This window comes from Piliocolobus tephrosceles, chromosome 7 (assembly GCF_002776525.5).
Source record: "Piliocolobus tephrosceles isolate RC106 chromosome 7, ASM277652v3, whole genome shotgun sequence".
Lineage (NCBI taxonomy): Eukaryota > Metazoa > Chordata > Mammalia > Primates > Cercopithecidae > Piliocolobus > Piliocolobus tephrosceles.
Window position 1 is genome coordinate 2644042 of NC_045440.1, and position 11975 is coordinate 2656016.

Below are 11975 nucleotides of genomic sequence, written 5' to 3' on the forward strand. Positions count from 1 at the left end.
CTAGATGTATCAGGGAGTAGGATTTGTCCAGGAGGAAAGATCTGGGGCATGCAGCCTGTTGACCTTGTTGAGATCAGTATGAAGTCCTGCCAGAAGCCGCCTCTTCTAGATCTTGCCTGGGGATCTCCCCCAAAGCCCTGGTCTGCCTAACACCTCATTCACTCACTCTGCATCGTTGTCACCACTCAGAATGCACAGCTGGGTGAATCCTTCCTTAACTCCTTTATTTTTAATTAGAGACAGGGCCCTATTCTGTCACCTAGGCTGGAGTGCAATGGTATGATCACAGCACACTGTGGCCTCAAACTCCTGGGCTTAAGTGATCCTCCCTTCTCAGTCTCCTAAGTAGCTGAGACTACAGGCACAAGACAGTACACCCAGCTAAATTTTATTTTTTTATTTTTTGTAGAGATGGGGTCTTGCTCTGTTGCCCAGGCTGGCCTCAAACTCATGGCCTAAAGTAATCCTGATCCTCCCAAAGTGCTGGGATTACAGGTGTGAGCCAGTGCACCTGACCCTCTTTCCTCAACTCCAAATTCAAGTCCCACTTACTCCATAAAACCTTCCCTGAACACTCTGGCTCTCTCTCAGTCCTCACAACTTGAACCTGTTCCGATGGCCCCACCTTATGCTGGGCTGCCTTGGACTACTCAGTGACTATGATGTATTCATTTCCGTCTCTCCTGAGCATGTCAGATACAACATGCCTCAATTTCATTTACCCACAGAGCCATCGTCAGTATCAGTTGGTGACTGACAGCTCCCCTAGGGTTGTGACAAGGAGCATGTGTCAAGCTGGCACGTACCAAACGTGAAGACTCGGTCTGCTTGGTGGAACTCAACTAGCCCCAAAGAGCCTCTGCTGCCTAACGTCTGGGAAAATTACAGCTGAGACTGGGACCTCGAATGTCATTAAAGTTTTCTATTAAAAGCACCATTTCCCATTAATATTTGGAGGGTAATTGATCTCTAGAAGTGCAGCTCAGGGAAGGGCTGAAGGTGTTATGGCAAGGGGGGAATGACTTCATAAGTCTCCCACTGAGCTGCCACAGAGCCACATGAAACTATCTCCAGCTCCCTGAGGACCGGGAAGGCGATTAGATTAGAGCTCAGGTGAAGACTATATGATGAGTCACTCAGTCTTCAGAGGAAAAGCCATGCTTGTAATAGCATTGGCTTGCCAAAGATAAAACAGAATTTAAAAACCAGGTAATTTTAAAAGCCCCAAATCAGGCCAGGCACGGTGGCTCACGCCTGTAATCCCAGCACTTTGGGAGGCCAAGGCAGGCGGATCATGAGGTCAGGAGATCGAGACCATCCTGGCTAACACGGTGAAACCCCATCTTTACTAAAAATACAAAAAATTAGCCAGGCCTGGTGGCGGGCGCTTGTGGTCCCAGCTACTTAGGAGGCTGAGGCAGGAGAATGGGGTGAACCCGGGAGGCGGAGCTTGCAGTGAGCCGAGATCGCGCCACTGCACTCCAGCCTGGGCGTAAGAGCGAGACTCCATCTCAAAAAAATAAAAATAAAAATAAAAGCCCCCAATCAGAAGTTGAGATACTTTATAAACTTTGAACCTTGCCAAAAGAAAAGCCTGATCATTTATTGCATCTGGAAAAGAGTGTGTTTACAACTAGTAAACAGGAATTCATGAAATTTTCATATTTTATGACTGTCAATTCACTGATGTAATTATACCCTCATTTACTTATTCTCTCAAAAATGGTATTTTTCAGGATTTTCTCTGTGCCAGGCACTACTCAAAGGTTTGCGATAAAATCTTATGGGCCATTATGCTTACATACAAGTAACTCCTGTTCTAGTGGATTGTCCTTATGTAATAAGCAAAAGATATTATTTCCATTTAACAAAAGAAGAAACAAAATTTCAGAGGAACTTGATGAATTTCCTATGTCACATCTCAAATAATTAAGAAAGCCTTTGGCTGGGCGCGGTGGCTCATGCCTGTAATCCCAGTATTTTGGGAGGCCAAGGCGGGTGGATCACGAGGTCAGGAGTTCGAGACCAGCCTGGCCAAGATGGTGAAACCCTGTCTCTACTTTAAAAAAAAAAATAGCCAGGCATTGTGGTGGGCACCTGTAATCCCAGCTATTTGGGAGGCTGAGGCAGGAGAATCACTTGAACCCGGGAGGCAGAGGTTGCAGCCAGCCGAGACTGGGCCACTGCACTCCAGCCTGGGCGAAAGAGTGAGACTCCATCTCAAAAAAAAAAAAAAAAAAAAGCCTTTAAATTACTGTTGTGAGAACCTTCTCTCAAACCTTGACAACAGTCCCTAAAGATCTACATTTTATCACATAAGTCAGTAATTCTCAACTTGATACCTCTATTCTGTCTTCCTGAATCACAGTAAATCTTGAAGTCCACAAAAAATGGAGGTCTTGAACTGAGGTATGCATGTCTTCAGAATTCAGGATGATATGGCCAAACTCCCTATTGCCTCCCCCAGTGGTGTGGGGAACGAAATGGTTAGCCTGAGAACCCAAGCATCCCAGATGTACGTGCACAAGTCATTTTTTATACAGACAAGAAACTCTTTTCTTGTACCAACAGAGCTAATCTTAGGGTCAGGAATATTCCTGAAGAATCTGGCAGAGACTCAACTCTGGGGTGCTGGGTAGCTTGTTTTGAGGTTGCATGAGACTAAATTTATTCTTCCCTCATGCTTAATTGGAGTATTCATTTCCCCCCTCTGGCTCCCTGATCTGAAAGAAACATCTATTACTGACACAGAGGAACAAAAGGACGTCTCCTCCAATTTGTTAATTATGTTCTGTTCTATGAACAACAACAGGAGAATAAACTGTTGAAAAGAGAAAAAACCCAAGTTCTGGCCTTTCTGGGAGGGGTGCGGCATCCGTATACAGGAAGAGATGGAGCCACCTCTTTAAAGGACGAATAGGTTGATTTTGGGTGGGCTTTGTCAGTTTCATTTCCACACATTGGCTCTGAGGGGCACCTGCGTAGCAGCTTGATTTGGCTGGGCCCCAGCGGCATTTTCATACTTGTAGGTGGAAGATGAGGAAGCCAGGTGGAGAGGAAGTGAGGGGCTCTGTATTAACAGATGATGACTTATTCCCGAACTGAACAATGTGATGGTTTCAAATGCTGTGTGCCTGATTGATCTGTCCTTTCCTTGTCTTCAAGAATTCATGTATAAATGTTTTAGAAGATTGCTAGTGTCATGCCAGTGAATCTCATCCAGAGCTCTTTTTTGGGGAATAAATAGCTATAGTCTCTTCTGCTTCGATGTTGCTCATCTTTTCTGATGGCATTGTGTGGAATCAACGGGCAACATTTCAACTTTCCGCATGCAGACACAAACCACACATATGCATACACACACACACGCACAGACACACACTCTCACTCTCTTTCTGTTTAGAAATTTTTGCCTTGTAGCCTACTTTTTAAGGAGGCTCTTAGCTAATTTTTTAAGTCCCTAACTGGGCTTAATTTTTTTTTTTTTTTTGAGACAGAGTCTCGCTCTGTTGCCCAGGCTGGAGTACAGTGACAGGATCACTGAAGCCTCTATCTCCCCAGGCTTAAGCAGATCCTTCCACCTCAGCCTCCTGGGTAGCTGGGACTACAGGTGTACACCACCACGTCCAGCTAATTTTTAAAATTTTTTTAAAGATTGAGTCTCCCTATGTTGCCCAGGCTGGTCTCAAACTCCTGGGCTCAAATGATCCTCCTGCCTCAGGCTACCAAAGTGCTGAGATGAAAGGCATGAGGCACCGCACTGGGCCAGGCTTTTATTTTTATTTATTTATTTATTTATTTGAGACCAAGTCTCGCTCTGTCACCAGGCTGGAGTACAGTGGCTCAGTCTCGGCTCACTGCAACCTCTGCCTCTCAGGTTCAAGTGATTCTCCTGCCTCAGCCTCCCAAGTAGCTGGGATTACAGGCATGAGCCACCACGCTCAGCTAATTTTTGTGTTTTTAGTAGAGACGGAGTTTCACCGTGTTGGCCAGGATGGTCTTGATCTCTTGACCTCGTGATCCATCGCCTCGGCCTCCCACAGTGCTGGGATTACAGGTGCGAGCCACTAGCCTGGCCAGCTTTCACTTTTTAAAAGCCTTACCTGTCTGTCAACTCTCCTCAAGTGCATTCTTTTTAGACAATGGCAAGGCTGGAAATACAAAGGCTTTTTTGTTTTAATTCAATGCTGGGCATAAAACAGGCACTCAAACTATTGGTGAATGGAGGCCCCTACCTGGGGAAACTCTTCCTAAGCCATGAGCAATAGGAAGCCTTACTCCTAAAACAGAGGAGCTATTACAGTGATTTGGGAAACACGGTTGAGGATTAGAGCTCAATCAACAGACAGAAGGCAACTCCATCTTAAGCAGAAGGCAATGCTAGTTTTATCTCTGAGGACCAATATTTTAACCTTGAACGAGGTTAAATTAATCTTGCTTAAATTTTCTGAGCCTCCATGTCCTCGTCTGTAAAATAGGGACAATATTACTGTGTAGCTTGGAGAGCTGTTGTGAGAATCGGATGATACAAGCATGTATAGCATGTATAGCACAGTGCCAGGCATATGAAAAACACTCTGTAATTGAGCTCTTATAATTATAATAATACTCTGATAATTATTCCGGTAACCCAGAGGCCTTCTGGTGGCGTAGAAAGATCACTGGCGTAGGAGCCAGAAACCAGGGAGCCTGCATTTAAAGTATCAGTCAAAAGGTAGCTGTGCCTATCACTGATTTCACATATGATGTCCCATTTCCCAATGCAATTTAAATGGCAGTGGAGTTACACACATTCTGTCTCCCCACTAAGATGTGAGAAATAACAGGGAAAAGCCAAAGTGTGGCAAAGAGTGTTCCCATTTAATGTATTGAGTAGGCTACCTTTATGGCCTTTTTTTTTTCTTAAAATGCTTGGGGCCAAGTTGGAGAAAAGCTAATAGGAACATTTTCTGAGGAAAAGTGTTCTACAGACTTCACTGGAAGAATATGGACCATCTTTCTCTTTTAAAAGGCTTTTTGTGAGGAGCTCCAGATGAGCCACAAAACAGCAAGATCCATCATTTTGGCAGGATGGTTTTGCAAGGGGGCCCTCCAGCCCTAACCGTAGCCCTAAATGGCAATCTCTACTTATCTGGGACAATTTCATAGAAAAAGAGGAGAAGCAAAACCACTTTTCATAGAGTTTCAGTTTCTTATTAGATCTGTAGAGAGCTCCCAAACTTTAGAAAAAAGGACAATACAATGTTTCAATGGTTTTTATGATGACTTCCTTCCATTGCTTATTCCTTATTTTTACTCGGCATATCTACACAGCATACGGCATTTCCAACCTCATTCTTCTACTTAATTTTATTAATTAAATTTACGATGAATATACATTTTCATGAATTGGCAGAGCTTACATATTCATCAATTATAATATTCCTCAGCTGTGAGATTTCCTACGTGTCATAAAACTAGAATTACTAAATGATAAAGCTAGATAGATAGCTATATTATATCTCACAAAAGCCAACTTTTATGAAACCCTTACTATGTGTCAGGCACTGTGCTAAATGCTTTACATATTCATTGCATGTAACCGTCCTAATAGTCCTATGAGGTAGGTCCTACTCAACTTTCCATTTCATAGATGAGGAAACCAAGGCTAAGGTGGCTAAATGGCTTGTTCAGAGTCATACAGCTAGCAGGGCTGAAATGCAAACTTACACTTAGCCACTAGGCTATGAGCTAGGTACCATATGGTCTTTATGTTTCAGAAGAGGATCCTTGGAGTGCCAAAGAGGTGTGTGAGTTTGCTCAGAGCCATCCAAGTAGTTAGTGGCCATCAGGGCTGGAACCCAGTTTTCTGGACTCTGAGGTCCCTGATCATTCCGCTGTATACCTACCTCACTCTGCCTCTCAGCAAGAGAGGTGGGGCTCCTGTATCTTTTTGGTACTCTCCTTTTCCTTCCCGTGTTTGCAAAATCCACAGTGAATACTCTTATGTAATTGAAAATTAAATTTTTATGTAAATTACTTTGACAACGACACAGCTCCTGTTTTTTCATTCCCGCTCCTCAAGTCACATTCTCTTGGAGCAGTCTACATTTTCCAAATTTTTAGGTTCAGAAAGCTCCCTTGAAATCCACAAGAACTCTCCTGGAATCCTCAAACGACAGCTCTGAGGCACCAGATTCCTCTGGGACAAGATAACTGTCCGCTCCAGTCGATCAGTTGCTAGGGCTTTGTCTCTTTAGGAAGCAGAAGAAAACCCACGTGTCCTCCCCATAATAGAACCTAAATGAAGAAAATGATCAGATAAGAAATGCACCCAGATTCAAATTAAGTTTAAACAAGCTAAACAATCTTGTTTTCAGCCTGTTCCTTCTAGATATAGCCCGGGCAGATCCTTAAACAAATGGTCTCAATGTGCATTACCCACACCTGTCGAACTCGCATGCGGTCCTAGCCGATCTGGGTATCACTGTTTGTATCCCACGAGGAGAATGATGGATGAGACCTGTTCCTTGTGTGTGGCATTGTTTATTTACTTTCCAGATGAATTCATATTACAGGAAACCTCTGGAATGGTTGTTATCCCTGTAAGCTAATTTACTGCTCTGGGCACCTGATATGTTCTATACCTTAGATAATGTTAATTTTATTCTTTTGTGAGCTGTGCCTGGTGTTCACAAAAAGCCATAAGATGTAATTTATTTCTCCCCACTTGCCTTCTAAATATTAATTCTATTGAAAAATGGTTAAATCGATTATGTAAATCATGGTCATTGCAACCACTTTAAAGGTTAATCCTGCCATCATGTAGCCAGATAATTAATTTGAGTTCGCTTCCAAGCACTAACTCTCAGGAAAGCCAAGGTGTAATGGGTTGGAGTAGTCTATTATGGAGGTCACTGTGTGCCTGCCTGTGATTAAATTTGGAAGAGACAAATCTCAAAGTTTTGAGAACAAAAGCTCCTTCGGGCCATCGAAGAGCCCAGTGCATCATGGGATTAGAGCCACACTTTGTCTGGAATTTTAGGAGATAGATTTTACTTACACATCTTCTGCTTCCTTGAGTAAGTGCCACTTCCTTTATTTGGAAGCCAGGCATGGTTTGGTTTCAGGGATTCTGGGGCAGTCCTGCTGCTTCCAACACAAAGAAATTTCACCCACTTTCCAAAAATTACAGGCCAGAGGAGATCTTATCAGATGTTGTCATTAGCTTCAACTGTCTGTTGCCACACCTTACGCCTGAGCACACCCACTGATGAGTCACCCATCCAAGGGCATGAGCCACCAGTCTGGGTTGATAGAGGATCCCTCATTGCCAGCTGAATTGGAGGATCTTTTCCACTGATTCATGCTCCTTAGTCAGGGCTGGGGCTGGTTGATGTGCACTTGAAGCTTATTCAATTTTTCAGGCCTTCTTTTTTTTTTTTTTTTTTGAGACGGAGTCTCGCTCTGTCGCCCAGGCTGGAGTGCAGTGGCCGGATCTCAGCTCACTGCAAGCTCTGCCTCCCGGGTTCACGCCATTCTCCTGCCTTAGCCTCCCGAGTAGCTGGGACTACAAGCGCCCGCCACCTCGCCCGGCTAGTTTTTTTGTATTTTTTTTAAGTAGAGACGGGGTTTCACTGTGTTAGCCAGGATGGTCTCGATCTCCTGACCTCGTGATCTGCCCGCCTTGGCCTCCCAAAGTGCTGGGATTACAGGCGTGAGCCACCAAGCCTGGCCCCTCTTTTTCTTAAAAGAAGGCCTGGCCGGGCGTGGTGGCTCACGCCTGTAATCCCAGCACTTTGGGAGGCTGAGACGGGCGGATCACGAGGTCAGGAGATCGAGACCATCCTGGCTAAGATGGTAAAACCCTTCTCTACGTAAAGTACAAAAAAATTAGCTGGGCGTGGTGGCAGGCATCTGTAGTCACAGCTTCTCCGGAGGCTGAGGCAGAAGAATGGCGTGAACCCGGGAGGCGGAGCTTGCAGTGAGCTGAGATCACACCACTGCACTGCATCCTGGGCGATGGAGCCAGACTCCATCTCAAAAAAAAAAAAAAAAAAAGAAAGAAAAATATAAATTTAAAATTAGATGCAAAATGAGTATGTACTTAGAATGTGAAAAGAAACCACAGTCATGAATTTTAAAAAGCTAACACTATAAATATAACTGAAGCCATAAAATGACACTATTTTATTTTTTAATTTCCTGATATGCCTTTATAATATATTTTTCCTAATTTTCTGACTGCCTACTCTTTGATCGTGTCTTTGTATGACAGCAATTTTGTAATACCATTTTCTATAGAGAGAATAGGAAGATAATTTCATCTTCCCTCTACCATAGATCATCGGAATTTGTTTCTTATTATTGATAGGTTGAATAAAAGATACCAACTTTACAGAGACATACTTGCTATTTTTAAGACAGTTTCAGATTTAGACCCTACAAAAAGAGGAATTCTGATCAATTCTATTTCATGTAATTTCCATCAAAAAATTTAAAAAGTATATTTAAAGTGAGTTTATAATTGTGTATGTTGCATCATCGAGTATCTCCCTGACAAGAGAGAGCTTCAATTTTGACTAGGCATTGATGCGAACCAAGTCATTCTCTACTTCAGTTTTACTCATGTGATGATTAGAACTTTCCTAGACTAGCTTGGCTCCAAACATCTCAAAGCTTATTTCTTCTCCAATACCCAGATACTTTCCTGCCAGTTGTGGTGAACTCATTTATATTCTGATGCAACTTCTGGCCTTGCACTTTAAGTAATGATGCTAAGTAAGTCAGCACGGTCAGTGTTAGGTATATTTCTGGAAGTATTCCTCCACTGAAATGACTACACATGGAAGTGATTAAAAGTCATATGCAGGCTGGGTGTGGTGGCTCATGCCTGTAATCCCAGCACTTTGGGAAGCCAAGGTGGGCAGATCACTTGAGGTCAGGAGTTGGAGACCAATCTGGCCAACATGGTGAAACCCTGTCTCTACTACAAATACTAAAATAAGCTGGGTGTGGTGGTGGGTGCCTGTAATAACAGCTACACAGGGGGCTGAGGCAAAAGGATCACTTGAACCTGGGAGGCAGAGGTTTCAGTGAGCCGAGATCAAGACACTGCACTCCAGCCTGGGTGACAGAGCGAGACTCCATCTCAAAAAAAAAAAAAAAAAAAAAGAAAAACAAAACAAAAACTATATATATGTGTGTGTATATATATATGGATGGATACATATTTTATATATCTCCCCTCAAACCCAGACTAAATGTATCCCCAACTCAAATTCCCCTTAGCCAGCCCATGACCATTGCAGAGCCACCTGCTAGATGAGGAAGCAGGACAGAAGGGAAGTTGTAATGAAAAGCCATTGACCTCCCCTCCAATTAAAATATCCCCCCTCCAATTTTGCCCTTCCTATGATCATATGGATACATTGCTAGCACCTCTTATAAGCCCTGGAAAGGGGCCCTTGGGGAATGACTTTCAAACTTCACCTTCACAGTCTCTCTGCCTCTATTTCTCCATGGTGTCTAGTGGTTTCCTGTCTTCCCTCTCCTGCAAGCACCTAACCCTACTCGTCAAACTTTGAGCACCAAATTACATCTCTGCCTGCTTGAGTTCATTTCTTTTTGACTTGTCTCTTGGATTACTTCTCTTCTTCTTTCTCTCTAATTATCTAGAATATTCCAAAGTATCCCTCAAATTTTTCACCTTTTCAAGAAGCTGACATCTGTCGCTGACATCCACAGCCTCTATGATTTGTGAATATCTCAGGCGGGTGACACACAGCACAGACTCTGTCTTCTGGTCACCTGCATGTTCCTCCAGGGTTTCTCCCCTACCAGCCTAGCTCAAAAGCCCTCTTGTTTGATCCCAAGAAATTGCTACAGCACATGCTGTTGGGGCGCCTGAGTGTGTAGGGGGCTCCTGGAGGGATCCTTTAAGCCTGTCTCTCCCTCTCTGGTAGTTATAACTAGAAAGGGTATTCTGCAAAAAACACCAAATTTCTCCCTAGGTCTTCTCAGCCTCCTTACCAGGCAGCAAGAGCTGAGAGAACTTTGAGTAGAATATTCTAAACCTTGCTCTTGATCTGCTTCCTTGCCTTAAGAAAAATATTTTCCCCCAGATTCTGCTGTCTCTAGACTCATTCTCAACTTACCGATTTCTTTCAAATTTCAGTCATTCTCAGAGACCATAGGGCAGAACGCAAAGAACATAGCGTAGGAGTCAAATGGAGCCGAACACTTCAGTCACTCATGAGGTGGCTGTGTGTCCTTAGGTAAGTTCTGTAGCTTCTCTGAGCCCCAGCTTCCTTATAACATCATCGAAGTCCTAACAGCTGCGAGAATTACACATGATGCCTGCAAATTTCATGAAACAGCGCTTGGTGGTTAGTAGTTGGTTTTGAAAAGGTTATGCTAAAATTCCAGGGCCTCTTGGGGGTGATGCTTTGCTAGGTTTTCCCTTTCTCCAGGTAGCTTTCAGAGGTAAAACCTCAGACCCGGACACTGCCCACTCCTGATTTTTTTTTTTTTTTTTTTGAGATGGAGTCTCGGTCTGTTGCCTAGACTCTAGTGCAGTGGTGGTAAACCCCAGACCCCAACACTGCCCACCCCTGCTTTTGTTGTTGTTGTTGGTTTTGAGATGGAGTCTCGCCCTGTCGCCCAGGCTGGAGTGAGCGGCGCCATCTTGGCTCACTGCAAGCTCCGCCCCCCGGGTTCCCGCCTTTCTCCTGCCTCAGCCTCCCGAGCAGCTGGGACCACAGGCGCCGCCACCTCGCCCGGCTAGTTTTTTGTATTTTTTTGTGGAGACGGGGTTTCACCGTGTTCGCCAGGATGGTCTGGATCTCCTGACCTCGTGATCCGCCCGTCTCGGCCTCCCAAAGTGCTGGGATTACAGGCCTGAGCCACCGCGCCCAGCCTCCCTGCTTTTCTTTTTTGTGAAGAGTATAACATACTTCTCCGGCCTTGTGTGTCTTGATCATATCTATAGATTGGGCTCTAAACAATTTTGGGGGCTGGTGGACAGAGTTCTGTCGGTTCAGCCACGAAGTGCCACACCGCCTGACTATGGAGAATAAATATTCATTTCCCTTCCCTTAATTTTAAAAGAAGTTGATACTATAACGAACAAGCCCACTGGTGACGGCACAAACATCAGCATTGTCTGCCGGGTGAGACGGCGGCGGAATGTTCTGCACATCTCGTCTCGCAGGAAATGTTCCAAGCATTCAAATGCAAATGAGCACAGAGCCAGCCTGCACTGATTTGCATTCGCTCTCCCGGAACCTGGTTTTTCCCTCTTAAATTCACGTTATGTGCAGATACGATACCGCACTGATGGGGCCGAAATAATGTTTTGCCTTTTCCACTCTGTCTTTTTTATTCAGTTTTGCAAATCCTTCTCCCTAAACCCCATTCTTTCACTATATTGTTTAATTTTGCCCTCATTTTGCCAAAATTCCCCTGTGCTGTGCTCCCGCCAGCCCAGCCATCCTCTCTGGTTTCATTCTGTGTCCCAGCTCACTTGGTGCTTCTCCTTCTCCTGCGGGATTTTGCAGCTGTTCTCTTGCGTTCTTCTCCCACCGCCACCTTTTGCCCAAGTTCTACAAAAAGCACATGAGAGGCAGCCGATAGTGGACACATGTGGAGGACCAGGAAAGCTGGATATGCCTAGAATCCGATGCCAGACCTTGAGGGATTCAAGGCTCCGTTAAAGCAAATTGTATTGATGTCTCACACACATAGAGTGCATAAACCACGGAATCCGGATGAATTTTCATAAAAATACAAAATAGTTAGCCGGGCTTGGTGGTGTGCACCTGTAATCCCAGCTGCTTGGGAGGCTGAGGCAGGAAAATCACTTGAACCTGGGAGTCGGAGGTTGCAGTGAGCAGGGATCATGCCACTGCACTCCAGCCTGGGCGACAGAGCGAGGCTGTCAAGGCAGGCAGGAAGGAAGGAAGGAAGGAAGGAAGGAAGGAAGGAAGGAAGGAAGG

The 11975-nt window shown here is 44.5% G+C and overlaps 1 long non-coding RNA gene across 1 annotated transcript in view; it reads left to right on the top strand.

The window, feature by feature from the left end:
- Window positions 1-11975, top strand: part of LOC111551348 — a 68279-nt gene that overhangs the window by 34928 nt on the left and 21376 nt on the right. The window lies entirely within an intron of this gene.